The following is a 27,956-nucleotide window of genomic DNA, read 5'->3' as shown; positions in this document are numbered from 1 at the left end:
GACGCCATCAGATCAGAGTTTTAGGAAGGTCGCTGTGGTGACTGTGTGGTGGGGAGAGGAGCAGGGAGACCTGCTAGGAGGCTGAGCGGGAGTCCACACGCCGCGGCTTGAGAGGGTGAGACCTAAGCTCGGGCACCGACGATTCGAGAGCCCTTGACAAATTTGGACATCAGCAAAAGTAATTTTGGGGTAGAATTGGTTCTGTCGGTCCCTGGGCATGTGGCATACCTATTTATTTTAATCAGTCATTGCACTTTTTTTCCTTTTAAAAATTTTTATTGAAGTATATCCTTCATACACGAACATTCAGAAAGATAAGTGTACAGTAAAAGTTGTGAACTTACAAAGCAAACATGCAGAACATCATACAGGGGTCCCACACCTCACCCCACCGCCAACACCTTGCACGGTTGCAAAACATTTGTCACAAACTATGAAAAAGCATTGTCAAATATGACTACTAACTGTAGCATGTGGTGTGTTTTTTCCCAGCCCACCCGATTATTAACACCGTGTATTAGTGTTAGATATTTGTTATAGTGCGTGAGAGAAGGTGCTCGTATCTGTTCTGTTAACCACAGGCCATCGTCCGCTGCAGGGCTCACCGCCGTGCAGCCCCACGCCCTGTACAGTCCGCTCAGTGTGCACGCGCAGGGGCGCTCACTGTCGTCTCAGAGCTGTGCTGTATCACCTCCGCCAATTTTAGAATGTTTTCACTACTTCAAAAAGAAAATAAGTAAAACCCTAGATCCCCTTATATACCCCTCTTTTCCTTAGAATTGATATATCTTCTTTGCCATTGCTGAAAAATATTACAATATTACTATTAACTATCGTCTCTAAGTTCCATTAGTTGAAATTTTCCCATGTCTCACCATATTCTTTAACCCATTGTAAAAGAAGAACATTCTTAAACTATTAATCACAATCTTCATCTACCACTGAAATCGCTATGTTGCACAGTCCCCAGATTATTCTCTAGCTTGCTTTCAATTGACATTTCTGTCTCTAGACTCCCCCTTTTAGCCACAATCACATTTATAAATCAGCAGTGTTGTACTCATTATAATGTGTTACCGTCAACTCTGTCATTTCCCCACTTTTACAATAAGCCTTATTAAAAATTCTGCAGGCATTAACCATCAGCTCCCGTTCTCAACCCACACTCTGCCTCCTAGTAACCTATACTCCAGGTTTGTTTGCCTCCATGAGTTTGCTCATCATATCTAGTTCATATTAGTGGGGCCATACACTATTTGTCCTTTTGATCTGGCTGTCTTCACTCCATCAGTCGTTGCACTTTATGTCTGGAATATCGCCACCCTCCTGCATTCTCCCCAGTTCAGCCACCTGCTACACCCCACTGGGCACCCCACACCTCCTTAAGTACAGTCAGTCTCGTGGTGAAAGCCACAGAAGGGGCCCAACTCAGCATCCCTGAGATGTGCTTCTGGGATACTGGGGAGGGCAGTTCTTTGTTGAGGGACTGTGTCATGCAGGGCATTTAGCATCCGTGGCCCTGGAGGACTAGGCGACTCTCACCTCCCCAGTCATTGTGACAACCACAGTGCCCCCTGTGATTCACAGCGTCCCAGGTGGGGCAATACTTGGCTGATTCCTGTTCACGCCCCCCTGACATGAGCCATTCTCCCCGGCTGGCAGCTGCGTGCCAGTGCCTCCCTTGCCGGCCACCCCAAAAGCCACACCCAGCGACCGTCTCCCATCCCATCCCGCCAATCAGGGTGGACCGAGAGCATGCGGGCACGACTGACGCGTCTGTCTTATAGCCTCGTGTTTGACTGAATTAAACTGCACATCAAATTCCAGGCTGGAAGCCTTTTTCCTCTAGAGTGCTGAGGCATTCATTGCTTTTTAGCTTCTAGTATTGCCACTGAGCAGCCTGACGCCATTCTTTCCCCCATCCTTTGCTTGGGGCCTGGCCACCCTGGCCCTTTTAGGAACTTCTCTTTACTTTTGGTGTTCTCAGGTACCATTGTCAAGTGCCTTGGTGTGTGTATGTGAATGTGTGTGTGTGTGGATGTGTTTATATTCTCTGTGTGGGCACTACAGGAAAAAAATTAATCTGAAAGTCATTCCTTCACTTATGGGAAATTTTTGTTTGGGATTAAGGTGCAAGCAGGATTAAATGCTTATGTTTAATCTCCCCTACTTAACTGCTCCAGTTGTTCCCTAAACTTTCTTTTGGTAGGCGTCCCAAAGATTTCTTTTGAAGAGATTTAAATAATGTGAAAAAAAACTTCATTCGCCCAGGCAGTTTTCACTTCTAGTGCTCTTCATTCCTTTGTCTCTAGATGTTAAACTTGGGTCTTGTTTCCATCTTCCTTTCTCCACGTACCATGTTTAATATTTCCTAAGGCTTTTTAAGTATAAAATACAGAAGACACAGTCATCTGTGTCAGTTCTGGGCCTACTTCAATAAATTTTGTTTTGCTATTGGCTCTGATGCTTTTATTTTCAGTTGATGATTGTTTTCATTCTCATTATGGGTTGTATCTTTCTGGCCTCTGTATGCCTGATAATTTTTTATTAGATGCCAGTCATTGTGAATTTTCCCCTTAATCCTGTAAGTACTCATAAGCTTTGTTCTGAGATGTAGTTTAGTTCCATGGAAACGGTTTGATCTTTTTTGTCTTTTGAGTTTGGTTAGGTGGGAGCAGAGCAATGCTTCATCTTGCCCCACTACTGAGACGAGACCCTTTCGAGAACTCTATGTAATGCCCCATGAATTATGAGTCTTTATACTTTGGCTGGTGAGAATAAGGACCATTCCTGGCCCTGTGAAGCCCTGGGGACTGTTCCCCCGATCCCTGAGGATCTTTCCCCAGGGTCCAGTAGCTTCCTCACTTGGATACGCTGAGCCTTACTCAGCCTGGTCCTCCAGGGGTCCCTCTGCGGATCTCGGGAGCTCCCTCTCCGTGTGGCCCACTCCTCTCTGGTCCTCTGCTTTGCTCTTTCTAGCCTCCTTGCCTCCCCAGACTCCCAGCTCCTTCTCTTCAACTCAGTTCCTCCTGGCTTCCCCCTCCACGTCCCACAGCCTGCAGCTTCTCCAGGCGGTAAACACGGAAATCACAGGGCGCACTTCATTTGTTTCCCGTCCCTCAGGAGCCTCAGTCTTTCGTTGCCTGATGTCCAGTGTCTTTCATGTATATCAGCTGGTCTTCAGCTGTTTCAGGCAAGGGGTGCAAGCAGTCCCTTTTACTTCCTCTTGACTGGAAGTGGAATTCCAAAGAGTTCCTTTGAATTGAACCCGTCCATTCATAAAAGCAAAATCTTCATTCCCAAAATGCTCGGGACCGGCAGCTCCACAGCAGTTGTGGTAATGAGGTCAGCTTTGATGGGGCCACCCAGGAGGTCCCTGTCATCTCTGCACCCCTCCCAAGACTGGCACCCGCAGTCACAGGTGTCAGCGAGTCAGCAATGGAAAGGTGGAGCAAAGGGGAGCGAGGAGGAAGGAAGCTGTTGGTAGAAGAGATCACGATATCCACGCTGTTTTCCTTATTTAAAAGGCTTTGTCATTCAATCTCTCTAAGGGCCTGGAAGCAGAGTTATTGCTAATTAGGATCTATTTTGGCAATTTAGGAAAGGCCAGGCTAAGGGGATGGCCCTTTATCTCTTATCTCCAGTGACCGGGTGGTGCTGAACTGCTGAGCTGTCACTGCCTGCTCAGGGGATGTGGGCGTGGGGCCAGCATGTTTCTCACATACCCAAAGATTAGCCCTTTGAATACCATTTTACCTTCTTGATAGAATTCTTTCTGAAATACATTACGTATTCGTCTGCTTTAGAGTACTAAAACAATAACATTGATAATAACAGTAACACTTACTGAGCTCCGTACTGTTTTAAGTGCGTTACATGAATTTATATAGTCTTCGTAACAACCCTGTATGGTTTGTACGAGTATTATCAACATTTTTGCTGATGAGAAAACATACACAGGACAATTAAGAGCTGCCTAAGGTATTGGGGTGACTGAACATACGTTCCTCTCTTCTTATAACTCAGAGTGATCACGAGGATCATCATATTGGACTATCGCCACGAATGCAGATGCACGTATAGAAAGCCCTAGAAGCTGGAGAACTGAACTGGACCTCCAGGCTTAGGTTCCCTGTGAGCTCACTGAAGACCCTGAGTGGGCAGCGCGTGTGCCGTAGAAGCCTTCCGTGACACGAGCCTGGAGGCTGCCCTAGAAGGTGGAGGTTGGGGGAGCCCGATGAGGTGGTTGAGAGCGGGGAGCTGGAAAACAAAGTGGCTGCGGGTGGAGAGGAAGTGGGGCGCGGTGGCTGTGGGCTTCGAGGGGCACAGATGGGCCAAGTGGGCTTGCCCTGAGGACGCAGGGGAGATCGCAGTTGAATATCCAGTGGAAAGGGTGGGGCCATTCAGACATGGGCGTCCTTTGTTGGCTGAGTACTCCTGATGGTTCCGAGCCTCTCCATGTATAAGTTTCCTAATCAATCAAATGGGGTGTAGCAGTTTGATGTTATTGGTGAATTCCTAAAAGAAATATTGGCTTATGCTTGTAGACTGATCTTTTCCTCCAGGAATATTAGATTGTATTGGATTCATAGGTACTTGATTAAGTATCATGTAAACCTCTTATGCCAGTAGGGTATAAGGGTGGGGACTCACAGATAGAAGGCATGGCAACAGACAGAGTTGAGGGTTTCTGATATTGGAGTTTGATGCTGAAGTCTTAAGCCAGAGCCCTGGGCAAAGAGACAGAGCTGTTCACCTGAGAGTCTACAGCTGACCCTGTGGAGAGAGGCAAAGCCTAGAGAGCCTCATGGTCTACAGCTGACCTTGTGGAGCAAACAGAGGACCTTAGCCCAGAGGAGCCCAGGAAGCCTGAACCCTCGCAGACGTCGGCAGCCATCTTGCTCCAACACGTGGAAATAGACTTTGGTGAGGGAAGTGACTTGTGCTTTATGGCCTGGTATCTGTAAGCTCCTACCCCAAATAAATACCCTTCATAAAAACCAACTAATTTCTGGTATTTTGCATCAGCACTCCTTTGGCTGACTTATACATGGGGTATGATAAAACCTAAAATTTCCATAGGATTGAGCCTGATGTATATATAAAATGCCTAGCGGAAATGCCTGGAATATAGTAGCAGCTCAGGCAATGGTTTCAGCTGCTTTAATAATGAGGTATGGCCAAGAGGAACGCCGCCTTTGAATCAGTCACTTAATCCATGCCGTCCATGGCACTGAATTTAGCCTCCGAGCCACAATGGGCAAGTTTCTCTGGTGGACACTGGTGCGCTGAGAGGCAATCAGCTGTGTGGGCGCTGGCCCTCCAGTGACTTCCCACCCAGCGGCAACCCCAGCCCCTTCCGTTTGGGCTCCCGGGGCCTTTGCTCCCTGAGGGTTGGCCCCCAGCTGTGTTCTATGACTGGTTCTCATGGTCCCCAGTTTGCTCCGGCAAAGATCCGGCAGCCGGCACGTTGGAGGGCTCCGTGTCAGCTGTGCTGGGAGCCAGCAGGTCCAAGAGGAGGCCAGAGGTCCGAGTTGAAAACAGGGCCTCAGGGAGAGACAGGAGGTCAGTGCCACGGGGCCAGGCTGGAGCGAGAGCAGCTGGCCCTCAGGTTTCCCTCTCCGTGGCCCAGCTGGGTCCCTGCCCAGGACCCACGGAGGACTTCGCCTCCTGAAGCCACACCGCCCCTTAGGGAGACCACTCGGAGAGCCAGGGCCGCCGGGCCTGGCCACAGCCCCCAGGCAGCAGGCCTCCTCCTCAGCGCAGATGTGGAGGAGGGCAAGGGGTGGCGGAGGTGGGGACAGGACTTGGTGCTGGGATCCAGGAGGAAGTCATCTGCAGAAGTCCAGAAGAGAGAATTCTTTTTTAAAGGAAAAATACTTTTACTGCTTTCAAAAACCTTATTAGTGGGAAACAGATGTGGCCCAAGCGATTGCGCTCTCGCCTACCATGTGTGGGGTCCAGGGTTTGATTCCCAGGGCCTCCTGGTGAAGGCGAGCTGCCCTGCATGGAGAGCTGGCCCGAGCAGGAGAGCTGGCCCAGCAAGATGACCAACAAGAAGAAACAGAGGAGAGACAATAAGAGATGCAGCTGACCAGGGAGCTGAGGTGGTGAGAGAATGAGCCCCTCTCTCCCACTCCATAAGGTCCCTGCATTGGTTCCTTGTGCCGCCTAAAGAGAAGATAAGCAGACACAGAAGAATGCACAGAGAGCAGGCAGCAAGCACAAAACAACGAGGAGGGTGGGGAGAGAAATACAAAAACAAAATCTTAAAAATAAAAACCTTATTAGTTAAGGGAGAACTGACATTCCAGGCATAGCCTACATTTTCCTTTCAGCATTAAAACCCATTCTTTCGGGAGTGAGTCTAGCTCGGTGCTTGAGTGCCTGCTTCACATGTATGAGGTCTTGGGTCAATCCCCAGTGCATCTCACACACACACACACACACACACACACACACACACACTCTTTAAGTGAAATCTCAGGTGACTGCTTAAAACGTAAAGCAGGTAGGGGCAGGGTGGCTGTGCTAACGTTGATTGGGAGGCGTGGGCTTGGGGTCCTGTTCAGTTGCTCCCTGCTCTCTCTGGAGGTTCTTGACCCCTACAGAAACCCAAGGACCTTGCTTTGGAGATCCCCAGAAACTAGGAGAATGATAAAGCAAGGCACTGCCAGCAGAAGCGGTGCCTTGTAATTGCCCACGTCACACTGTGCCTGGTGAGCAGAAAGCATCTCCTACCCTCAGCTTATACATTTAATTCTCAGAAAAATTACATGCTCAATCCTTGAATTCTCGCTGCTTCTCGGGTAGTAGATACAAATGAGTGAACATTTTAAAAAGTAATTTTTGACTCAATGAGATAAGATTTATACTTTGTCTTTATTTATGTAACTACTACCCAGTTTGCCAGAACCTTAGAAATCCCCCCGAAACCCTCATGTCACCCTTCTCTCTCCTCTCCATCGAGTACCATCATCCTGACCTTTGTGATTCTCTTCTCTTCACTTGTGTATGCATCTCTACATACTGTCATTTAGTTTTACATGTAATGAAATCATAATTTCATTCTTTTATAAGTGGGTCCTTTCATTCCACAATATGTTTTTATGCTTTATCCATGTTATTGTCTGGAATATTTCTATTTGCAGTGAATTTTGAATGTCATTTCTGTGTCCTTGGGCAAGCCATATAACATTTTTGAACCTCAGTTGCCTCATCAGCTACTGTGGTTCACAAATGGCTCTAGAACCTGCCCTAAATTCTTGTCTTATTTGAGAAGAGGTGAGTATAACATGGGGGTCACCGGTAACTAAAGGGAACAGAAGAAAAGAGGAGTAAACAGTTTTCTGTGAGTAAAAACGACCTGTCATTGACTGTGTCTCTGGGAGCAAGAGAAGGATGCGCATCACTCCGTGCAGTGTCTCCCTGCGGTAATCGATTCGCTCAATCAATTAAATCAATACTGAGTGTCCCTATGTGCCAGGAACTGTACTAGGCATTACTGACACGAGACACAATCCCTCAAGGGGCTCTGGCCTCAGTGGGAAAGAGAGGGAAAGAGAGAATAAACAGACAGGTATGCTTGGAAGTTCCTACAAACCGTCTTAGAAGCCCAGGAAAAGAGCAGCTAGCTGGGCCTTGAGCCCCGAAGAAGGCGGCGCGGGAGGGAGGGCATTTGCGTTGTGTTTTGAAGGAGGAGGACCAGTTTGCCAGGTAGAGAAGGGGGCGGTGGTATTTAAATCATCGAAAGGGCATGTGTCTGTTGCTGCGCAATGAGTTTCCTCTAAGCCGTGTATTTATCAAGCATGAAAGCGCTTGTGACCGCAGGTTCCCTGGCCAGGCGCTCGGGCGCAGCCTAGCCAGGGCGCCTGGCCGGGGCCTCCTGAGCTTGCTGCCGTGGGCTCGGCCCGCGGCCCTCCCAGGCACCGCGGAGGCGCGCGGCCCCTTCCGGCGCTCTCACCTGGCCCTTGGCGCAAGGCCCGTTCCTTGAGGGCTCCTGGCTGGAGGCCTGGGCGCCTCACCCCCGGGCCTCTCCAGCGGCTCCTTCTCAGAGCGAGTGACCCCAGGGGGCGTGGAGAGAGCGAGGCCAGAAGGCAGCCGGAGCCCTTCACGCCCTGGCCTCCACGGCCATTCCCCCGCGTTGTTCTGCTCACTAAAAGGGAGCCTTGGAGTCCAGCGGGCGCTCAGCGGGGGAGCGCGGCTCTGCCTCTCGAAGGCAGGAGTGGCCTGTGGTTTGTGGCCGCCTCGTAAAGCCGGCGTGACGTGCCCAGGCCGCAGGTGTGGCTGTGGCGATCCGGGAAGCGCGAGGCGCCCCGCGTGGGGGCCGTGGGCCGTGCGGCGTGAGGGGCGCTTGGGGGTGAGGCTGGAGCCCAGGCCGGGCCTCCGCACAGGACCCCCCTTTGCTGCGGAGCTCGGCTCTTCTCCCCCTGGGCCCCGAGCCCTGAGGGCGCAGAGGCCTGGGTGCTGGGCTGGGGGCGGTGGCCGGACACACTGACCTCTGGCAGTGGGCGGCGAGGGGCTCCCGCAGGCTGGGTCCCGGGGCGAGTGGGCTCCCGGGGAGCCGTACGGTCGCAGAGCTGGGGCGCGGAGGGCGTGCTGTGTGGGCCGACGGTCCCTGTTCACGTGGTGCCCGCGGGGCCAGCTTACGCCACGCTGCAGCACAGCAGGGCCCGGCCCCGGCGCACCTCACGCCCCCAGCACACTCTTCCCACCCGCTCTGACGGACCCGGGGCAGACCCCAGCCCCTCTTCCCAGGAGATTTGCCGGAAGGTTCGTGCCTCCGGTGGCCCTGCTGGGACCCTTCTCTTTTTCACTCCGCGTCCACTGGATGAGTTCATTTTGTGGATTACCCGGCATCCCCCGTGCTCCTCCTTTCCCGTGACCCAGACGCAGCCCCGGCGCGGTGCCCGTAATCTTAAAAGCACGGCGGTAGCTGTGGACGTCACTGAGAATCTGTCCAGCACTTAGGGCTGCCAGATGAAATTCAGGGTGCCAGCTACATTTAATCTTCAGTCAACGAATGCTTTTGTGGAAAACGGGTCCCCAGTGTCCGTTTTTCCTAAACCTGGCAGCCCTAACAGCAGTGCCAGCTGCTTCGAAGTGATCGCTGGTCCTCCTTGGTCCCCGGTCCCCGTCCCGGGGGTCTCGCGGGGGCCGTGCCGCCCTGTGTCCCTGGCTGCACCAGCTCGCTGGCTCCCTGCCCTCTCTCTACTCGGCCTCCCCCACGCCCTCCCTCGCTCAGGTCGGCTGGTATCCACAGCCACAACAAAAGGGCCTTTCAGTCACCCCGATCCGCTCTCCTTTGAAGGCAGCTCTGGGTTTACTAGCAAGCCTCCTTCCCCCTCCGAGAAGTGTCACCCGATACCCTCTTAACGTGGGCCTGCGCTGACAGGAGGCCTGGGCTGAGCTGGAGATGGCCGCACTGCCCCCTCGCCGGCTCGGTGCCCGCCTCACGTACTGGTGCATTCCGCCCACCTTTGTCGGGTCCCCACACCTTAAGAGGCCCCGGGCATGAAACAATGATGTCGGGCGCTGGGGCGTCAGCGGGCTTCAGGCCAGGGGCCACAGGAGACTGTGGTTGGTGCGGAGGGACTCATGGGGAGCCACGAAATCCGAGGGAGGTGCCCAGCTCAGAAGGCTTCCTGGAGGAGGTGTGAGTGAGAGGAAGGGCCCAGGCAGAGGAAACGGGCAGACAGTCTGAGCAGAGAACATATGGGTTCAGAGGAGGAGGAGGAAGTTGGTGTGGGGATGATGTACACGAGGCCAGCAAGACGGGCTGGTCCCGGGGGTGGTGCCATGTGGGTGCCGCTCTGTTCGTTGTACACTCTGCCTTCAGCAGGAGAGCTCGTCTCCGTCTGTTCAGGCAGAGGCAAGACCCTGCGAGGGTAACGGCTTCCTACTGCCATGCGACAGATGACCAAACTCCACACCACCAGGCAACACCCATTTGTTAGGGCACAGGATTAGGGGCACAGCTCAGCTGGGTCTCTCACAAGGCCACCAGCATGTCGCTGGTCAGGGCTGGGGTCTCATCTGAAGCCTCGACCGTGGAAGGATTCGCTCCCAGACCTGCTCACGTGCTGTTGGTAGAAGCCGGTCGCTCCCTGGCTGTTGGTTGGAAACGGCCCCCCTCTTCCATGCACGTGGAACCCGCCGCCACAGCAGCTTGCTCTAGCAGAGCGTGCAAACCAAGACGGCAGTTGCGAATCTGCCAGGCAGACAGAAGTTGCACGCGTGTGTAGGGTAATCACCGCAGTGGCATCCCATCAGCTCTGCAGTGTGCTGTTGGTTAGATGAGAGGGGCAGGTCCTCCCTATACTGCAGAGAGTGTATGAAATGAGAGTGTGACCCTCAGAAGCAGGGATCCCTGGGAGCCAACTTAGAGCACAGCAGCAGTGAGGTGTGTGTGGGTGGTGGGGGGTGACGGCAGTGCTGGCCCCTTTTGGAGAGAGAGGTGCCATAACGGTGACAGGGGGCAGTCAGACCTCACAGGAGACACCGCCACGGACCAATGCACTCTGGCTCATGCAGCTTAATTAAGCTCATATCATCCTCCCTGTCCTGGGATGACATCCGGCCTCTAGAAGAAGGCCCGATGCCTATGAGCTGATGTTAAAAAGTTTTGTTTCTCAGAATGTGACTTAACTTGAACATAGGGTCATTGCAGATGGAACTGGGCAAGTGAAAATGAGGTCAGATGAGTCAGATGGGCCCTAATCCAATATGACGGTTGTCCTTATAGGAAGGCAAGAAATGATGCAGACAGACCAACGAGGGGAGAATGTCACGTGACAATGAGGGCCCAGAGCGCCCTGGATTTCCAGCAGGCTGCCACCAAAAGCTGGAGAGAGGCATGGAATGGATTCTTTCCTACTGGTTTAAGAGAAAACATGGCCTTGCTGACTCCTTGATTTCAGACTTCTCACCTCTAACTGTGAGACAGTGAATTCTGTCCTTCTAGGCCACCGGTTTGTGGCACATTATCTTTGGCAGCGCTAGGACACTAAGACAGCTGTGTTGACATTTGCTGGTGTGATGGGCCCTGGTAAAATGCAGGTCCCTTTACCCCAGTTTCAGCCCTAGGGACCATGGGTGAGACCAGGAATTAAGGTAGTGGCCACCGAGATGGAAGAGAAAGATTGAAAAAGGATTTGGAAGAAATATCGGAGGATGGGATTAACTGGATGTAAGAATAATGGTGCAGGAGGGGGAAATAAGTTTCTACATTGGGAAATTGGGTAGCTAGTGCTTTCATTAACGAACAGAGGAAAACATGGGTAGAAAGTTTGGGAAATGTTGGTGACCGAGTCTTGCCCCCCGCAAAAGGCATGTTCAGGTCGCAACCCTCATCCTCTCGGTATGGACCCATTTGTCAGTAGAAGCACTGAGGATGATATTGGTTAAGGTGAGCCCAGACTGGATGAGGGCGGGCCTTAACCCGATACGGCTGAGTCCTTATAAGCAAAGGAACCTGGACACAGAGAGAAAAGGACATGGGAAGCAAGACACTGGAAGTCACCGGAACCCAGAAGAGAGAGAAGAGGCCGCCACGTGCTTTACCAGGTGACAGAAAAGCCAAGGCACCAAGGTCACTGGAGCCAGCCCCAGAACCCCACAGCGTCTGGGGAGAAAGCATGGCCCTGCCCACACCTCGACTTTGCACATCTCCCAGCTACACACCATGAGCCAAAAAATTCCCATTGTGTAAGCCAACTCTTTGTGTGGGATTTGCTTTAGCAGCTGGGAAACCAATGCAGGGATTTTCGTCGTGATGGTTTTGAGAAGATGCTACTGATGATTGCTGGTACACTTCCAGAGCTCAAGACCAAGATGGAGGCTGGGAATGGACTCAGGCATCACAGCGAGGAGGCGGTACCTGGAGCTGCCTCTGTGTATTCAGAGCACCCACGCATGTGAGGACAGGTCCTTGGAGCGGCATGCACCCCCCGAGAACTGGGGGACACTGGGGAAGCCGGATGTGGCAGTCTGATATTATTTGTGAACTCCAAAAGAGATATTGATTATGTTTGCAAACTGGTCTGTTCCTCTGGGCATGATACCCTTTGATTGTGTTAGATTCAGCTGAGTTGCCTTTGATTAACTGAGGTAAGATTAGGGCTTTGATTCAACCCCGTCTTTAGAGCGACTCAGTGTGAGTCCCCACCCCCTTTGTGGGTTCTATAAATTGATGCTCAATCAAGGAGATGCGCAGACGTATATATGCAGAAGAAGAAATACACAGAAGAATAGAGAGAGCACCACAGACATGCAAGAGGAATGAACTTTGATCCTGTGGCTTGGGAAGAGAGATGAGCCATTCGCCTGATAATCTACAGCTGACCTTGTGAAGAGACCAGAGCAGATGAGCCTGGAAAGGAATGAGCCCTGTACTAGTCAGCCAAAGGGGTGCTCATGCAAAATACCAGAAACGGGTTGGTTTTTATAAAGGATATTTATTTGGGCTAGGAGCTTACAGAGACCAGGACATAAAGCATAAGTTACTTCCCTCATCAAAGTCTATTTTCATGTGCTAGAGCAAGATGGCTGCCGATGGCTGTGGGGGTTCAGGCTTCCTGGGTTCCTCTCTTTCTGGGGTTCATTTCTTTCTGGGCTCAACTCCTCTGTTTTCTCCACAAGGACAGCTGTAGATGATCAGGCAAATGGCTTTCTCTCTCCCTGGGGCTCCAGCTTAAGACTTTAGCATCGAACTGCAACATCAAAACTCGCAACATTAAAAGCCCCCACTCTGTCCTCTGCCGTGCCTTTCATCTGTGAGTCCCCACCCTCAAAGGGGCAGGGACTCCATGCCCTAATGACGTGGCCCAATCAAGGCCCTAATCATGACTTAATCACACCCAGGTACAGCCCAGATTTCACACGTAATCCAAATCTGATTTTGGAATTCACAACCATATCAAACTGCTACAAGCCCTACGAACTACAGCTGAGATCAGAAGCAGCTGGGACCACAGAGCCTTGAGAGGAAAGGGGAAGGCTGAACCCTCGCCCGCCATCTTGCTTCAAATTGAGACAACAGCCATTTGATGAGGAAATACCTCTTATGGTACCTTGACTTGGACTCTTTAGGGCCTTGTAACTATAAGATTTTTACCCCAAATAAATGTAAAAGCCAACAGAGTTCTGGTCCTTTGGATCAGCACCCCTTGGCTGACTAATACACCGGGAGAGGCTGAGAAGGCACAGGCAGAGAGCCAGGAGAGCAAGCTGATAGAGGAGCCACGGGAGGAAGGGCTCAGTAGTGGGGCGTGGGTGGGTAACATCACAGGTTGCTGAGGACTGCGGAAACCACTGGGTGGTCACTGGGCTTCGTAGTGGCAGCCTCAGAGAGCGGAGGGGCCAGCCCTACCACATGAGGCTGAAGAGGAAATGAGAAGTATGACCACCAAGTGCAGACTATGCTTTCAAGAAAGGGCAGTAAGGCGTAGAGGGCTGGGCTGGCTCCACAGGTCATCGGCCGTGGGGACGCTCAGCACGCCTTGACCTCGGAGCCTTGTTTCCTTGTGGGGATCCCAGCACCAGATGGGGATAATAATACCTACCTCAGGGCTGTCATGAAGTGGTGCCTGAAACAGCACGGTGAGAAGCAGCTCGGAACTCACCTCTCCACTTCTGCTCTTGCTTTCCCCCTCTGTTCTTGACTTTTAAGTCACTCCCCAGCTTAAATGCTCCCTCTGCATATAAGGTGACCTTCAAAATCTCTGTGTCAGCATCTGCTTTTCTCTGCATCCTCACCGTGTGCCTCTCATGTCCTTGCTCTATCATCCTCGGTTTCTCTAAGTTCCTACAAAGCCCTTTCAAACATTAGCGCCCATCGATAGGGAGCTTGCTCTGCTTGGCGTGCCCTTGCCACCTGCCCACTGCCTGGCTGTTTATTTATCCGCCTTCAGGTGAGTGATGGATTAAATGTCACTTCCTCAAAGAAATCTCCTATGGCCCCCGGACCCAAGTTAAGTCCCCCTTTTCATCCTCTCTAGTGCCTAGAACGATTCCAGTTCCATAATAGGAACTGCAACAATATTCATCCATGACTAAGAATAGCAACAGCCGGCCGTGTCACCTTGGACTGGTCACCTCGCCTCTCTGGGCTTCAGCGTTTCCCCATCGGTAGCCTGGAAGGAGGACTACGTATTTCTAAGCTCTCTTTCAGCTGCGCAGTCTTTGACTCTTTAACGCTAGTGTCTGTCGGGGTTTAGTGGAAGGACTCGCTGGATAATGCCTGTGGAAGGACTTGGGCCAGTCAACGGAGAGGGGGTAGGAGGCTGGGAGAGGCAAGGAGCACCCACCCCCACCTCTGCCCCACACCCACAGGGCTTACTGGCCCCACTTTTGAAGGGCAGTCAGAACGGAAGCCACGGCCTCGCCTTTTTCGTGTCTGGGCTTCCTCTCCATGAACTTGTCAACCTGACACCAGCATCGCCTTCTGGAGAACACATACTCTGCGTGACCACATAAACACTGGGCGTGCACAAACACACACGCATTGCGCATTTGCAGTGACAGGGTCCAACACAGGTGCACACAGATCCACAAGCACAGGCAGGCGCCGCAGACCCCGTCGCCGTCCCCCCGAGCGCAGGAGGGCTCTGAACTCCTGGGTCCTCGCTGTCTCCGCAGACCCCACTCATGCCCCAGAGAGTTAACACCTTCACCAGAGAAGCAGAAAACAGGGTTCAGGAAGACAGAGTAAATTAAACGACTGTCCAGATGTTGCAGCCATTTGCATCTGCACAGTCTACGGGTCTTGGAGAAAATAGATACCGTCACTAGAAACTTGGTGGGGTGCAGGTGCAGCTTTCAAGAGAACTGGAAAATGGTGACTTAGAGCATCGGCAACGGCCCGTGACACTGGGCAGGTTTACCACTTAGAAAGCAGAATAGTCCCCGCTTTTGTTTAGCCCCCACAGCAGACATTAATAGATGATGAAACCGAGACTTGGAAATGTATTACGACGTGCCCAAAGTCATGCCGTTTGACCAGTAGGTCTGGGCCTTCTGAGAAGGTTTCTGACCCCAAAACCATGTTGCTCTGGGCCAGCCCCATGCCCCCAGCCTCTAGTCTGGCGTTTGCCCTGGCCTCTCTGGGCTCCGGTCTCAGGCTGCTGGTGTCCCACTCTCTCAGACACAGCTTCCGGGGCCGTCACCCATGCTGGGAGAACGGTGAGCTTCTAGAAACTCACGGAAGCTCAGCCTGCAGGAGTAGACTGGGCACTCCACTGCAGTCCCTATGCCCAGGGCTCTTCTCAGAGGGTAGGGGTCTCTGGAGAAAAGCCCACAGGAGTCAGAAGAACAGGGCACGCTTGCAGGTGATTGCCTGGGTGTGGAAATGGCCGAGCAGTGGCGAATTCACCACACGCTGACAACCGAACATCTCCTTGAAGAGTAATGCCCGACTGGAAGTCAAGTTCACCTGAGGACAGGCCTCCCCTCCCCCGCCTCGCACGCGCGCACACCCCAACACGTGCTGAGGGGTCCACACGGAGCAGGACAATGAGGAGTCCCTCCGCACGTTGCGGGACTGGGGACTGCAGGGCTTCTCCAGCTCTGAAGGCCCCAGAGATGACCTGGCCCAGGGCTTGGCAAGCAGCCTTGCTATCAAGAATCACCAGAGGCCCTTGTTTAAAACATGATTTCCAACCCGAGCCCCACTCCAGGTCTCCAGAGCCCCAATCTCTAAGGGAGGGATTGGGGCGCTGAGTGTTTTTTTTTTTGTTTGGGTTTTTTTTTTTTGAGGTACCGGGGCTGGGGATTGACCCTGGGACCTGGTATGTGGAAAGCCGGCGCTCAACCACTGAGCCACATCAGCTCCCCTGAGTTGGTTTTTTGGTCTGTTTTGTTTGTTCTTTGTTTTTATTTTTGTTTATTTTTTAGGAGGCCCTGGGAACTGAACCCGGGACCTCCTGTGTGGGAGACAGGCACTCAACTGCTTGAGCCACCTCCAGTGCCCCCGTCATTTTACAAGGCAGGCTGTAGGGATCCCAAGAGGTTCTGTCAGCTGCTCAAGGTCCCATGTTCACGTGGGAGCAGGACAAGAGAGAATTCCCAATTTGGTGATACAGCACTGATTCTTCTGACCATGTAGGAGAGGAAGGGTGGAAGAAAAACCACAGCTCCGAGCACCTGCCAGGGACTGGGGGTTTACTCCTGCCAACCAGGAGAGAGCCTCCTGGGCTCTGGGTTCTGTGCTGAGAGCTCTACCTACTCTACCTACTCAATTCCTCAGCAGTGCCATCACTGAGAACTGCCGCCCTCCTCGTGCCATCCAGGCGTGCAGGAGCGAAGTGTTTCCCGAGACCCTGGAGTTGTTAAGAGGCGGAGTGAGGATTTGAACTTGGGCCTGTGAGAACTGGGCTGGGAAACCTTACAGCCCAAACACCATTGCATATGAGCTCTCAGAGAGTCATTTTATGCATCTGCTTAATTTAATTCTCACAAATCCTTGTGAGGCAGGTGTTGTCTACTTTACAGGTGAAGATGCTCAGGTGAAGTACCTTGCCTGAAGCCGTGCAGCCGGCGAGCCGGGAAGGCAGGATGCAAGTTCAGGTTTGTCTTCTGCCAAAGCCCGTGCCCTTCCCAGCACGTGTGTGGTTTCGGCGGCCCCTTCCTCGGCTTGGATGCCTGCTTTGACCTTCCCCAATGTGAGAGCAGGCCCTCTGCCCCCCTCCCCTCCTGGAGGGCTCTCTCTCAGGGCCCCTCTTCCTCCGCCTAGTTCTCCGTTCTGGTTGTCCCCAAGTCTTCTGGTTCTAAAGTAGAGCCCAGTACCCCTTCCTACCCAGGCCAAGGAACAAATCTTTTGGTCCCTGAGGGTTAGAGGGTCTCCCCCACCACTCAGCGCCACCACTGCAGCGTGAAAGCAGCCACAGACATGCGAGTGCGCGGCTGCGGCTACGGAAAACGTCGTTTCCCTTGTTCGCCCGTCCCTGCTCGGGGGCAGGCGGGGCTGCCTGTCTGTGCAGTTTCACCTGCACAGGCTCTTCGCGGGGAAGAGCACGTCTGCGCGAGAAGGCACCTGCTGGAGAACGGCCCCGTGGGGCCTGGCCATCGGCCCCAAGAGGAGAGGGCCAGTAGGTGCAGGTGGCTCACTCACTCACTCGTTCACCTGCTCGTTCCCTCACTCCCTCACGCCCTCCCTCACTCGTTCGTTCATTTATTCACTCCCACAGGAGTTTTGAACACGCCGAGCCTCGGCGGGGCAGGCAGGTCCTGCGCTTGAGGAGCTGCCCGTTCCCCGGGGAAGGGCAGGTGCAGCCGGCGGTACCCGGTGCGAGTGGACAGCAGGGCCACGGCTTAACTGGGTCTGGGGAAGGTTTCTCCGAAGAAGCGCTGTGCAAACGAGCCCTGAGCTGTGACTGGGAATGACCTCAGGGACAGCCGGCAAGGCTGGAGGGGCCAGCCAGACCGAGGCCCCAGGTCAGGGCGTGGTCCACGCCGGGAAAGAAACCTGGTGCCGAAGGATTTCTAAGATGTCACCTGTCATTTTAAAGGGTGCTCTCGGCAAGCGCCACCAGAGCTGCCGGCTGCTCACGCTGCCCTTGAGCCCCGAAATACGCCCTCCGGGAACTGCAGGGGACATCACGTTCCCAGCTCACGACCCAGCGTCTGCGCAAGCCGCAGGGAGCTGGTGAGGAGGGCTGCAGACAAGTCCTTGGAGCAGCTGGGTATGAAGTTTCGAAACAGATTTTGCATTTCAGCGGCTTTCAGAAAGGGTAAGAGGTCACCCCGCTCGGCTGTTGAAACTGGGCCGCTGTAGGGTGAGGATGAGGAGGGTGGACGCCCGGGCGGGCGCAGGGCATCCGAGGGGCGGGAGGATCTAGAAGGGCAGGCATCTCCAGGGTGGGAGTTGGCGTCCTGGTGGCAAGAAGAGGGGTGCTTCCTTGAAGGACCTTCATGTCAGGAGGGGCGGGGTGGGGGGGAAGGGGCTCTGGCTTAGGGCCTCAGTTTTTCCTGGGACTTTCTGGTTTCTTGAGCTAAAAACATCTTGTTCTCTACACCAGTGTGGCAGGTGGCCGGGCTGGAGAGGCAGGCAGGGGCCCCAGGTGCTTGCTTCCCCCCCAGCTATAGGTTTCCAGAGCTCCGGGAGCTTATTACTCAGGCTTTTTTATAAGCTAGCTGCACCAAGGCCCTTACTACCCTCAAGCCGACTCTGACCCACGGCGGTGGTGGCCTGGAGGGGGCCTGAGGCAGCTCCAGGGCCGCTCTGTCCTGCTGGAGAGAGACGGATGGTTCATCGGCGCCGACCGCGGCTGCACACGGGCTCGCTGTCCCTCCACCCGCTCTGTCTCCATGACCTAGGCCCGTGGGTGCAGCAGGGACTCAAAATGTTGGCTGAATTCAGTTTACTGAACCCTCTCCTCCTGCGTGTCCAGTGGAGTCCACGCTTCCTTTGGTGGCTCAGGAGGTGTCATGGAGAAGGACAGTTGCCTTTTAAGTTATTCCAGGAGCTCTGGCCTGTGGGCGGGCAGGAAGGGCACGGTGGAGGCATCCACTCGTTCCCAGGCTGCTTCTCCAGGGCCTGCGGGGGGCCGAGGAGGGTGCTGGGGTGCCTTGTGCACGTGGCACTGGGGACAGGCGGCAGCCCCCGTCCCTCCGCCCGGGCGCCTCCCTGTTGGTGTGAGCCGGGGAAGCCCTGCCCCCGGTCAGCAGCGTGCTGCCCGGGTGGCTGAGGGGCTGGGGGGGACAGCTCGGCCAGAGACCTTCCTTCTCAGCCTGCGCAGAACTCGCCGCCAGGCCGCCCGTCCTGAGAGCTGGCTCTCCTTCTCACCGCTGCTCTCAGCCCTCCTGGCCTCTGTGGTGGGTCCAGTAAGCTCTCCTCTCCTGCCTGTGTGTCCTGGCAGAAGACTGGGGCCCTTTCTAAAGATAAGTCGGTCGCCACCGGGCCCTGCTCAGTTCTGGCAGCTCCAGGGGAGGCAGATAACGAAGGCAGAAAGACTTTGGCTGGCGGCGTGCCGGCTGGTCTATCCTTTCCTTGCCCAGCACCTTGCCAAGCCAAGGGGGCAGGTCCAGTTTTTCCAGGACTCACTGCGTGCAATCCCTAGATAAGAATTTCAGAGAACCTGACGAGCCAGCAGAGAGCCACTGCTCATCTGCGGAGTTGTGATGGGCGTTTCCTTGTGATTGGTTTCTAAACACTCAGAATTTACCATGTTATACACTTTTCAATGGCTAAATAAATATTTTTTAAAACATACCAACAGTTAATATTCCCAGCGTTTGCAAGTCACAAAATAAATAAACCTCTTTGAAGACGACTTTTTTTTTGGAGGTATCTGGAGCCAGGGATCGAAACTGAGACCTTGTATGTGGGAAGCCGGCGCTCAACCCCTGAGCCACATTGGCTCCCCTGAGTGGATTTTTTCGATTGTTTTGCTTGTTGTTTTTTTCTTTTTCAGGAGGCACTAGGAACCAAACCCAGGACCTCCCATGTGGGAGGCGGGCGCTCAACCACTTGAGCCACATCTGCTCCCTGAAGACTATTTTATCAACAAAATCAGGAGGCTTCGTTCTGTTTTCTGTGCTTTGCAAAATGAAACAAATTCAGTTTTTCCTGTTGAAACATTCTTACAGGGGTCTCCGCCTGTAAATTCACACCCTGAGCGTGGAAGGAGCTCTCACATAAGCTTAGATGCGGGTTCGTGTGTGAGGGCGCATACTGACATGCCCACTTAACCACACGCACAGCCATAGGCACACACCCCAGCCATTCATTCCAGTTTGGCTTCTGGTCATGCAATGTGGTTGGTTTGTAAAGATCTGCATATCCCACAACATGGCACTCAGAAACACACCGGTGTGAGCTGCTAGCTCTTGTCACATTCAATTACAAATTCTTGGGCATCCAATATCTTCCTCTGGTGTGTCTCTCCCTTACCACTTCTTTTTTTTTTTTAAGATTTATTTTATTTATTTGCTTCTCCCCACCCCCTTGTTGTTTGCGTTTGCTGGTCTTTTCAGGCGGCACCAGGAACTGAACCTGGGACCTTGCTGTGCGAGGGAGGCGCCTAATCATTCGAGCCACCTCTGCTCCCTGCTTTGTTATGTGTCTCACGATGTTTTCCTCGTGTCTCTTGTTGCATCACCTTGCCACCCCTGCCTGTTGTGTCAGTTTGCTGTCCTGCTCATCGTCTCATGGAAGGCACTGGGAACCGAACCTGGGACCTCCCATGCGGTAGGCGGGAGCTCAGTCCCGTGGGCCACATCCGCCTCCCCGCTCAGCCCTGCTGGGAGCAGTGTGATGTGGTGGAGCTGCACTGCCTTTGGTGCCGGAGGTGCGTGGGCTTGAAGGACGAGCTGTGTGACTTCAGGCAAAGACTCCCTGGAGCCTCAGCTTCCTGACCAGGGAAAACCAGGGGGTGGCGACACCTGCCTCCCGGGGTCGCGGCGAGGATTGAACGGGACGGGGTACACGAAGCCCCCGCCGCCTGCCTCGCCCGCGGGGGAGGCTAACAGAAGTTAGCTCCTTGCCTTCTGCAAGCTGTAGGGGAACGGCACCGACGGTACAACAGCGAGCAGCCTGGGGGTCACGGCCGCCCCCACCCCCAGGCCTCTCGGGTCCTCCTGGCACCCCACGGGCAGCGCCAGCCTGTGCCGGGCCCTCAGGGAAGGGTGTCAAACACACCTGCACTGAGCGCCCTCGCGGGCACCCGGCCTGAGCAGCTCGAGGCCCCGGGGAGGGGTTCCTTGTGCGGGAGGGAGCCCCCTCACGGTGGGCCCGTCCCGTGCGTGGAGGCAGCGCCCGAGGGTCCACCAGAGCAGCCGGGCGGGGCGGGGCGCGCTGTCTTCTGGAAGGGAAGTGACACCCGGGCCACAGCCAACGGCTTGTGCTTGTTCCCAGGAGCAGGGGCCCGTGGCTTCCGCCCTGCACCTCCGTGAACGTGTCAGCCGCCTGGTTTGCAAGTGCGGGCCGAGGCCGCGGGACGCGTTGTCTTTTCCCTCTGGGTGAAGTCAGCGGGCAGAGCGGTGGCTGGGAGCCACAGCTGTGCGCTTATCAGCTTCTGGGCAGCAACGAGAGACTGACATTGTGAAATTCCAGCGCACGCATTTCTAGAGCTCTGGGGTGGGTGCCTCATTTATCAACTACTGACAGGAGTGCGCCGCACGCGGCGGGTTGGTAGTGACGTTTCTGTGGCTCTCGTTACCATCTGAGGGTTTACTGGAAGCCTGCTGGTCCCGCGGAGGGGAATAAAGAGGCGAAGCTTTGGTGCGGGCTCAGGCGCTGTGGCCGGGACGTCCCCAGCTCTAAGGCGCGCAGCGCTCTCAGCCTGCTCTAGCACCAGGTGGTGGCAGGGAGGCTGGGGTTCTAAGCCCACGTCAGCTTCTTCACGCTGTAGGGTCTTGGACAGTCGCTTACCCTCTCTGAATCCCAGCCCCTCGTTTGAGGGGGCAGATGGAGTGCTCCCAAGGTTTCCTTCCCCCTGGATGTTAGCTGATCGTGGTGGAACTACAGAACACCCAGATCCACAGCACCTGCTCAGAGCCGCTAGGAGGTTCTGCCACCGGGCTCCCAGGCCAGCCCTTCCTCCAGGGTGGTCCTTCTAAAAGATGCAGGCGATCCCTGCTCCCCTCTGACAGATTTCCTCCTGGAGCTATTAACCACCTCTTCTCCCGGCTACAGTGGCCATTTTCTGTTTATTTCTCGTATGTCCAGTAAGTTTTCGTGGTGAGCTAGGCCTGGCGGATGATACTTTGTAGGGAGCCGGGATTTGGGTGACTTCCTTTACGGGTGGTTGCGTTTCACTCTGGCAGGGTGTTGATTTCCTAGCACGTCCTTCTGGCCCTGCCGGGCTTGTGGTATTCTTGGTTAGGGAGGGTCGAGTTCAGTTTTGGACTTAATCCTCAGGCATGCTCATAAAGGACGGGCCTCCTAGTGTGTCCACTTGCAAGCCGGAGCTATCAGTGGGGTCCCTCCCCTCTGGCCAAAATGCCGAGGCCTCCAACTGCCACACGGAGTTCTGACTTGCCTTTTTCTCTTCTTTTTTTAGGAGGTGCTGGGGATTGAACCCAGGTCCTTGTACATGGGAAGCAGGCGCTTAGCCTCTGAGCTCCATCCACTTCCCAAGCAGAACTGGCTTTTTGTTTGTTTGTTTTTTAGGAGGTACCAGGGATTGAACACAGCACCCCGTACAAGGGAAGCAGGCGTCAACCGCTGAGCTGCACCTGCTCCCGACTCTGATAGTAAGACCAGGTTGAGGTGCGCTCTCAACCTTGCGTCCGACGAGCTCTTCAAGGCCACGCGGGTCTTCCCGTCCCAGCCCCTGACCGGGATCCACAGGGAGCGCTCGTTTCCACCTGCACATCCCCACACACGTTGTCGTGCGCGCCCTTCCCCTCTCTGACGCCCTGCTCCACGCGATCATCTGCCCCAGCACCCTGGACCGCTGCTCCCCCCGCTCAGCGGCCCACTGAGCTGGGCGTGGACCCCCTCCCTGCTGGGGAAGGAGGGTCCCCAGGCAGGAAGCCAGGCTCACTGCGGGGCCACCGCGGGCGTCTTCCTTCTCTCAGGGGTCACAGCCCCACGCTGCCTGTTGTTCAGTGCCCGAAGCAGTTGTCCAGTTTTGTGGTTGTTTCCACAGAAGGGAATGTCTAGTGCTGGTTCGTTTGTCCCCTGCTGAGAACTAAATCCCCATATTCCATGGCAAGGAGTCAACAGAGAAGGTCTAAATTTAAAAAACCAAGGCACATTTGTGGGATGTGAAGATGATCTGAAGAAGAGCTCAGGATGGAAATGCTTTAATTTCTCCACTTTGGGATTGGGACTGGTTGTGGTGGGGGTGGGGGCTGGGTTCAATTGCTTTTTTTTTTAAAGATTTTTTTATTTCTCCCCGCGGCCCCCCCACTTTGGTGTTTGCACTCTCTGTCTGCTCTCTCTCTCTGTTCATGGTGTGCTCTCTGTGTCTGCTCGTCTTTTTAGGAGGCACTGGGACCTGGGAGAGAGGTGCCTAAATGCTTGAGCCACCTCCACTCCCTGCTTGGTGTATCTCTCATTGTGTTTCCTTATGTGTCATCTTGCTGCATCATCTTGTTGCATCATCTCATTGTGTCAGCTCACTATCTTTCTCATCTTCTTTAGGAGGCACTGGGAACTGAACCTGGGATCTCCCATGTGGTAGGCGGGCACCCAACTGCTGGAGTCACATCCACTTCCCTCAATTGCTTTTTAAGAATAGTCTTTCTGCACAATTTGATTCCTTTTAATCATGGGTAGGTATTCATCATTCCTCTTTATCTCTGCATAAAGCCCAAATTCTTTAGTTTGGCACACAAGGCCCCTCATAACAGTACCCACTTCGCCCATGTACCTCAAATTCCTCAACAATGAGTGACTCACCACTTCTCTTACGTGCCGTGCCTAAAGCACCTGCTTGGACCCCATCTCTTTGACCCTGCCCATTTTGCCTCCCAGTTTTGGTTCTGAGGCCTTTTTACCCTCTCGTGCTTTGGCTCCTGAGGGCTCCACCATGTATTTGTGTTTGGGCAGGTGCTAGGCCAGAAGTGCCGAGCCCGTGCCTGCTCCTCTGCATGTCTTTCATGTGTTTCCTCTTTCTATTATGTGTCTGTCTTGCTTTATGTCTCCCAAAATTGCTCAGTTTTCCCATGATAATCCAAAAAGCAAAAATAAAATGCTTGGCAGTTAACCTAATTCGTAATGAATTTTGCCAGTAGAAATAATCAAAACTAAATACAACTGATATGGCAAAATTCTTTTTTAATCAAAAGTCAACAAGATAATAAAATATTCTAGACCAAATTAGTATATGTAAAATCTGACCCCGGAAAGCTGGTGGAAATAATGGCTTATGTCTTCACAATAGCAAAGCTTTAATCAGTACAATCTGCTGTGAACAAAACAGATTGACAAAAGAAACCTTTGCTGAATAATGCAAAAGAAAAGAGAATGGAGGACAATACAAGTACTTCTAGAAACATAAACTAGAAATGGAGAAACTAGGAAACTGCATTTTATGGACAAAAATTGATGAAAGAAATAAATTGGATCAACAGAGTTCATGCTGGAAAATATTTTCTTAACAAAAATTCACTAATGTTGATGTAGTTCTGATGAAATATTTCTATTTAAAATATCTCCAGGATGAAAATGGCGACTTCAAAATGCCCTGTACACCCCTGCCCTCTTCCGTTTCTCCTTATATTTGTCCGAGGTAGACCTTTTGTCTGGAAATGGCCTTCTGCGCGGGCCACCGAGCACCTCCCACTCACCTCAAGTCCAGACCAAGCCCGCCTGCGCCAAGCCTTCCCCGGGACCTCCGACGCAGCTCCCGCTTCCTTCTCCACGCTCCCCCGCCCGCGGCCTCTCCCTCAGCGCAGCTCTACTGGACCGTGTCAGACACCTGTCTCTGTTGACGGACTGCGGAGGCAAGTGCTCCTCCACGTATCTTGACACAAGCAGTTTCAAAGCCCTAGTATCCGGCACAGTCCGTGACTCAGTGCATTAGCAAGATTTGGATGAACCCCTGGACTGAGCACTAGAGGGGGAGGAGGAGGGGCACAAGGTGGCGGACGCACAGCCCCTCCCCACAAGGAGACCGTTCTCTGGCAGGCAGGTGGCTAAAGCAAGGATGACAAATAGCCACAGTGGGTGGTCAAGGGAGACACTGTGCCCAGGGCAGAAAGAGCCCAGAGCTGGCTGGGGGAATCGGGGATTTCTTTCTTAAAAGTGCAGTGGAGGGGGAGTGGATGTGGCTCAAGCAGTTGGGCACCTGCCTCCCACACGGGCGGTCCCGGGCTTCAGTACCTCCGAAAAACAAACAAAATCAAACAAAAAACCCCGACTCTCATCAGGAGCAGATGTAGTTCAAGTGGTTGAGCACCTGCTTCCGATGAACGAGGCCCTAGGTTCAATCCCAAGTACCTCCTAAAAACTAAAAAGAAAAAGGGAGGCAGTGGCTATTGTCCCTGCATTAGAGCAAAAGTATATGACAACCTCAAGAAACTGAAAACTTCAGACAAAAAGAAGAAAATCACCTATACTTTTATTACCTAAATAGAGCCATTTACATTTTTTCAAGCATTTTTTTTCTGTGTAGGTTTTGAAAATAATACTTAGAAATAATTATAAACTACCAAGAAGTTGCAGAAAGAGAAGAGAGGTTTCACGTACCCTTCACCCAGTTTCCTCCAGTGGTAACGCCTTAACAAACATAGTGCAATGTCAAAATCAGGAAATGGATGTTGGTATGACCCACAGGCCTTCTTCAGCTCACTAGTTCTTCATATTCTGGCTTTTTTTTATTAACAGTTACACTAGGCTTGTAAGGGTGGTCGAGATCTCATATTTCAAACTTCCATGGGTGGTCGAGGTCTCAGATTTCCAACCGGCTTCACCTGGTAGGGTTTTTATGTTATTCAGAAGTCTTCGTATAACACTTACAGAGGCTGTATCACGCCGTCCCGTGTGCGCGGTTCGCCAAGCTCTTGCCCCTCTGTGGAAGGTGCCGCTGCCTCAGCTTTCCCTGCTCCGAATCACACTGGGTGGTCGTCTTGTTGTGTGGAGCTTCTCCTGTACTTCATATTCTCTCTTTTGTAGGATAGGTTCCCAGAAGAATGCAGGGAGGGAGGGGGCACAGGATGCTAACTGCAGGGGGGTGGGAGGCTGGCTTTGGCTTTGGGGGCTGGGAAAGATTTAACTGTATTTTGGGTGGGGGTCTGACCCAGTGGGAGGGAGCAGCGGAAGACAGAGAGGGGCTGATGAGGGCAGGGCCCCGGGGTGTGGGGGTGGCGTGGGGGACGGCCTCGGTGGTCCCGGCTCTCGGGGCACCCAAGCCCTTGGAGTTCTTCGATCTAGACACATGTCCTGCTCCCCATGGCTCGCTGTGGCCTCTCGGAAAGGGGAGAGGGACGGGGTGCCAGCCCCCAGCAGCTCACCCTCGTGCTTCTGCCCCAGCCAGGGGAACACACCACGGGGCAGAGCTGCTTCACCCCGGCTGCCCGAGCCAAGCTGGCCCGGATCCCCCGACAGCCAGCTGAGCCCTGGACATGTGACAGGCCCAGCCCGAGGCAGCACAGACGCTGACTGACCCCAAGCACGTGAACAGGGAAGCTTGTTGTTACGAGACAAGGAGGCGTTGTGCTTATTTATTACCCAGAAATTTTGTAGCAAAAGCTGAGTGATATGTGGTGCTGGGGACAGAGGTGGAGGGAAAGAAGGAAGAGACCTCAGGTCCAGGAAGGCGCAGGCCTTCCAGAAAGAGCGGCTTGTCCATGTGAACGCACGGCCGCACTTTGCAAAGACCGTTCTGTTCTCTTCTCTGGTTTTCCATGCTGGATGGGCACGGCTGACAGTCCTGAAAGGCCACCAGCTGGTGATCACACATCCCAACTGAGCCGCCTGAATTTCTGTAAGGGATTAAATTTTTAGAGGTTCTCATCTCCGCGATTAGGGTCAAAAGCTGTAAGAAAAGAGAAGGTAAACTTTTGCTTAAGGAAGCACAAGAGGGGGTCCTCCAAGGACCAGGATTGCCATGTACAGTGAAGCAGATGTGCCCTGCCAGGGCAGTGTGAGACACGTGAGTGCAAACGAGCATGTACATAAATAAAGGGAAGTAAAGACCCCCACCCCTTTCAGCTTGGGAACGTACCTGCAAGGTACCATGGGTACTGAAAAAAAGAGTTGCCATGATAAGGGTGGGAGGGCCTCCCACCCAGAAAGAGACAAAATTTTCTCAGTATCAAAAGATTAAGCAGTTTATTTTTCCTTGAGAAGCAATAAAAACTTTTTTTTTTTTACCCCACAGATGAAGTTGGTTTAATTTTGATGCGTTTGGTGCCAAGAAGAGCTGAGTGTCTCCTGGGAGCTCTGAGCTAAGAGATGAGAGAAAGTGAAAAGAAAGGCGTTTCTCCTTGCAGAGAAGTTCTCCGGCTCTCTAAAGTGGGGTGATTCTTCAGCTCCAAGTTGAAAGGGGTGAGAGATTCCCGCGGTGATAAACCCTGAGATCAGCACCAAAGAGCAACCACTCCTTGGTGTCAGGGAGGAAGTGCCGGGCTGGGCAGGCGAGGGCCAGCTCTGCCTTCACTTCACGTGAGCCCAGCGGTCTCAGGACTGGAAAGAGCTGAGGAGTCCCCCGACCACCCCTGCATTTAACAAAGAGATATGGACGCCCAGAGAGGTGCAGCTCCTGGCCTAAGGTCACACAGCTGGAATTAAAACTCAGGGCATTTGACTCTTATTCCTTTGCTGGTTTCACTCGATCCCCATCAAATCCAGGAGTGGGAATGGTGGCTGTTCTACTACTGCGGGAGGGGAAGTTAGGTCAGTTCCCCGAGCACAGCTCCTCCTCTGAGAAAGCCCTGCGGGTGCTCCGCGGTGTTTTCTGGCTCCTGTGCGGCGGCGTGTCCTGCTCCGTGGCTCGGCCTCTGCTCCGGGAACCGTGGGGGGCTGGCCCGTCTTCTCCCGGGCCCTGCCTAACCCGAGCCCGGGCGGTGCGGAGGGCCAGGAGGCGCTCCGTAAACGGAGCCTCCTCGCACGTGCGCCCTGGCTCTTAGGGTCGCATCAGGACCAAATGCGTTGAAACTCTGGGAATGCCACCCAGAGACAGGGCAGGGCGAGGGGGCCACGCGGGAAGGTCAGGCCACGGGCCTGGACGCCCGGCCCTTGCTGCTGTGCGGCTCCGGGCACGGCCCCTGCCCTCTCTGGGCCGGGAGAGAGGGCGGCTCCTCCTTGGCTCCGGCCCTGGACGCCGCGTGGACTCCGAGCCGAACAGCGCCTCTGCGGACGCCTCGCCTCCCCGCCGGGCCCGGGTCAGCTCCGGGCAGGGCCTGTCCTGCCCGCACGCGGCCCCGGCCTTCCCCGGGACGCCGCCGCCTTCGTCCGGGCCACGCCGCGGCGCGGGGGGCCGGTGCGCCCCCCGGCTGTGGGCCGTGATCCCTCGAGGGCCCCGGCAACGCGGAGAGGGGCGACGCGTCCGAGGCGGGACGCTGGGACG

At 53.8% G+C, this 27,956-nt stretch overlaps 1 protein-coding gene across 1 annotated transcript in view; it reads left to right on the top strand.

Annotated features, from left to right (window-relative positions):
• TENT5C (terminal nucleotidyltransferase 5C) overlaps nucleotides 1-27,956 on the top strand; it is a 77,715-nt gene that overhangs the window by 32,524 nt on the left and 17,235 nt on the right. Inside the window, exon 2 of the transcript XR_011649580.1 lies at nucleotides 26,769-26,935. The gene's annotated coding sequence lies outside the window, so the exon portion shown is untranslated. The remainder of the gene's footprint in view (nucleotides 1-26,768; nucleotides 26,936-27,956) is intronic.

This window comes from Dasypus novemcinctus, chromosome 9 (genome assembly GCF_030445035.2).
Source record: "Dasypus novemcinctus isolate mDasNov1 chromosome 9, mDasNov1.1.hap2, whole genome shotgun sequence".
NCBI lineage: Eukaryota > Metazoa > Chordata > Mammalia > Cingulata > Dasypodidae > Dasypus > Dasypus novemcinctus.
Note: the sequence above shows the minus strand (reverse complement) of the source record. Positions and strands in the feature narration are given on the sequence as shown.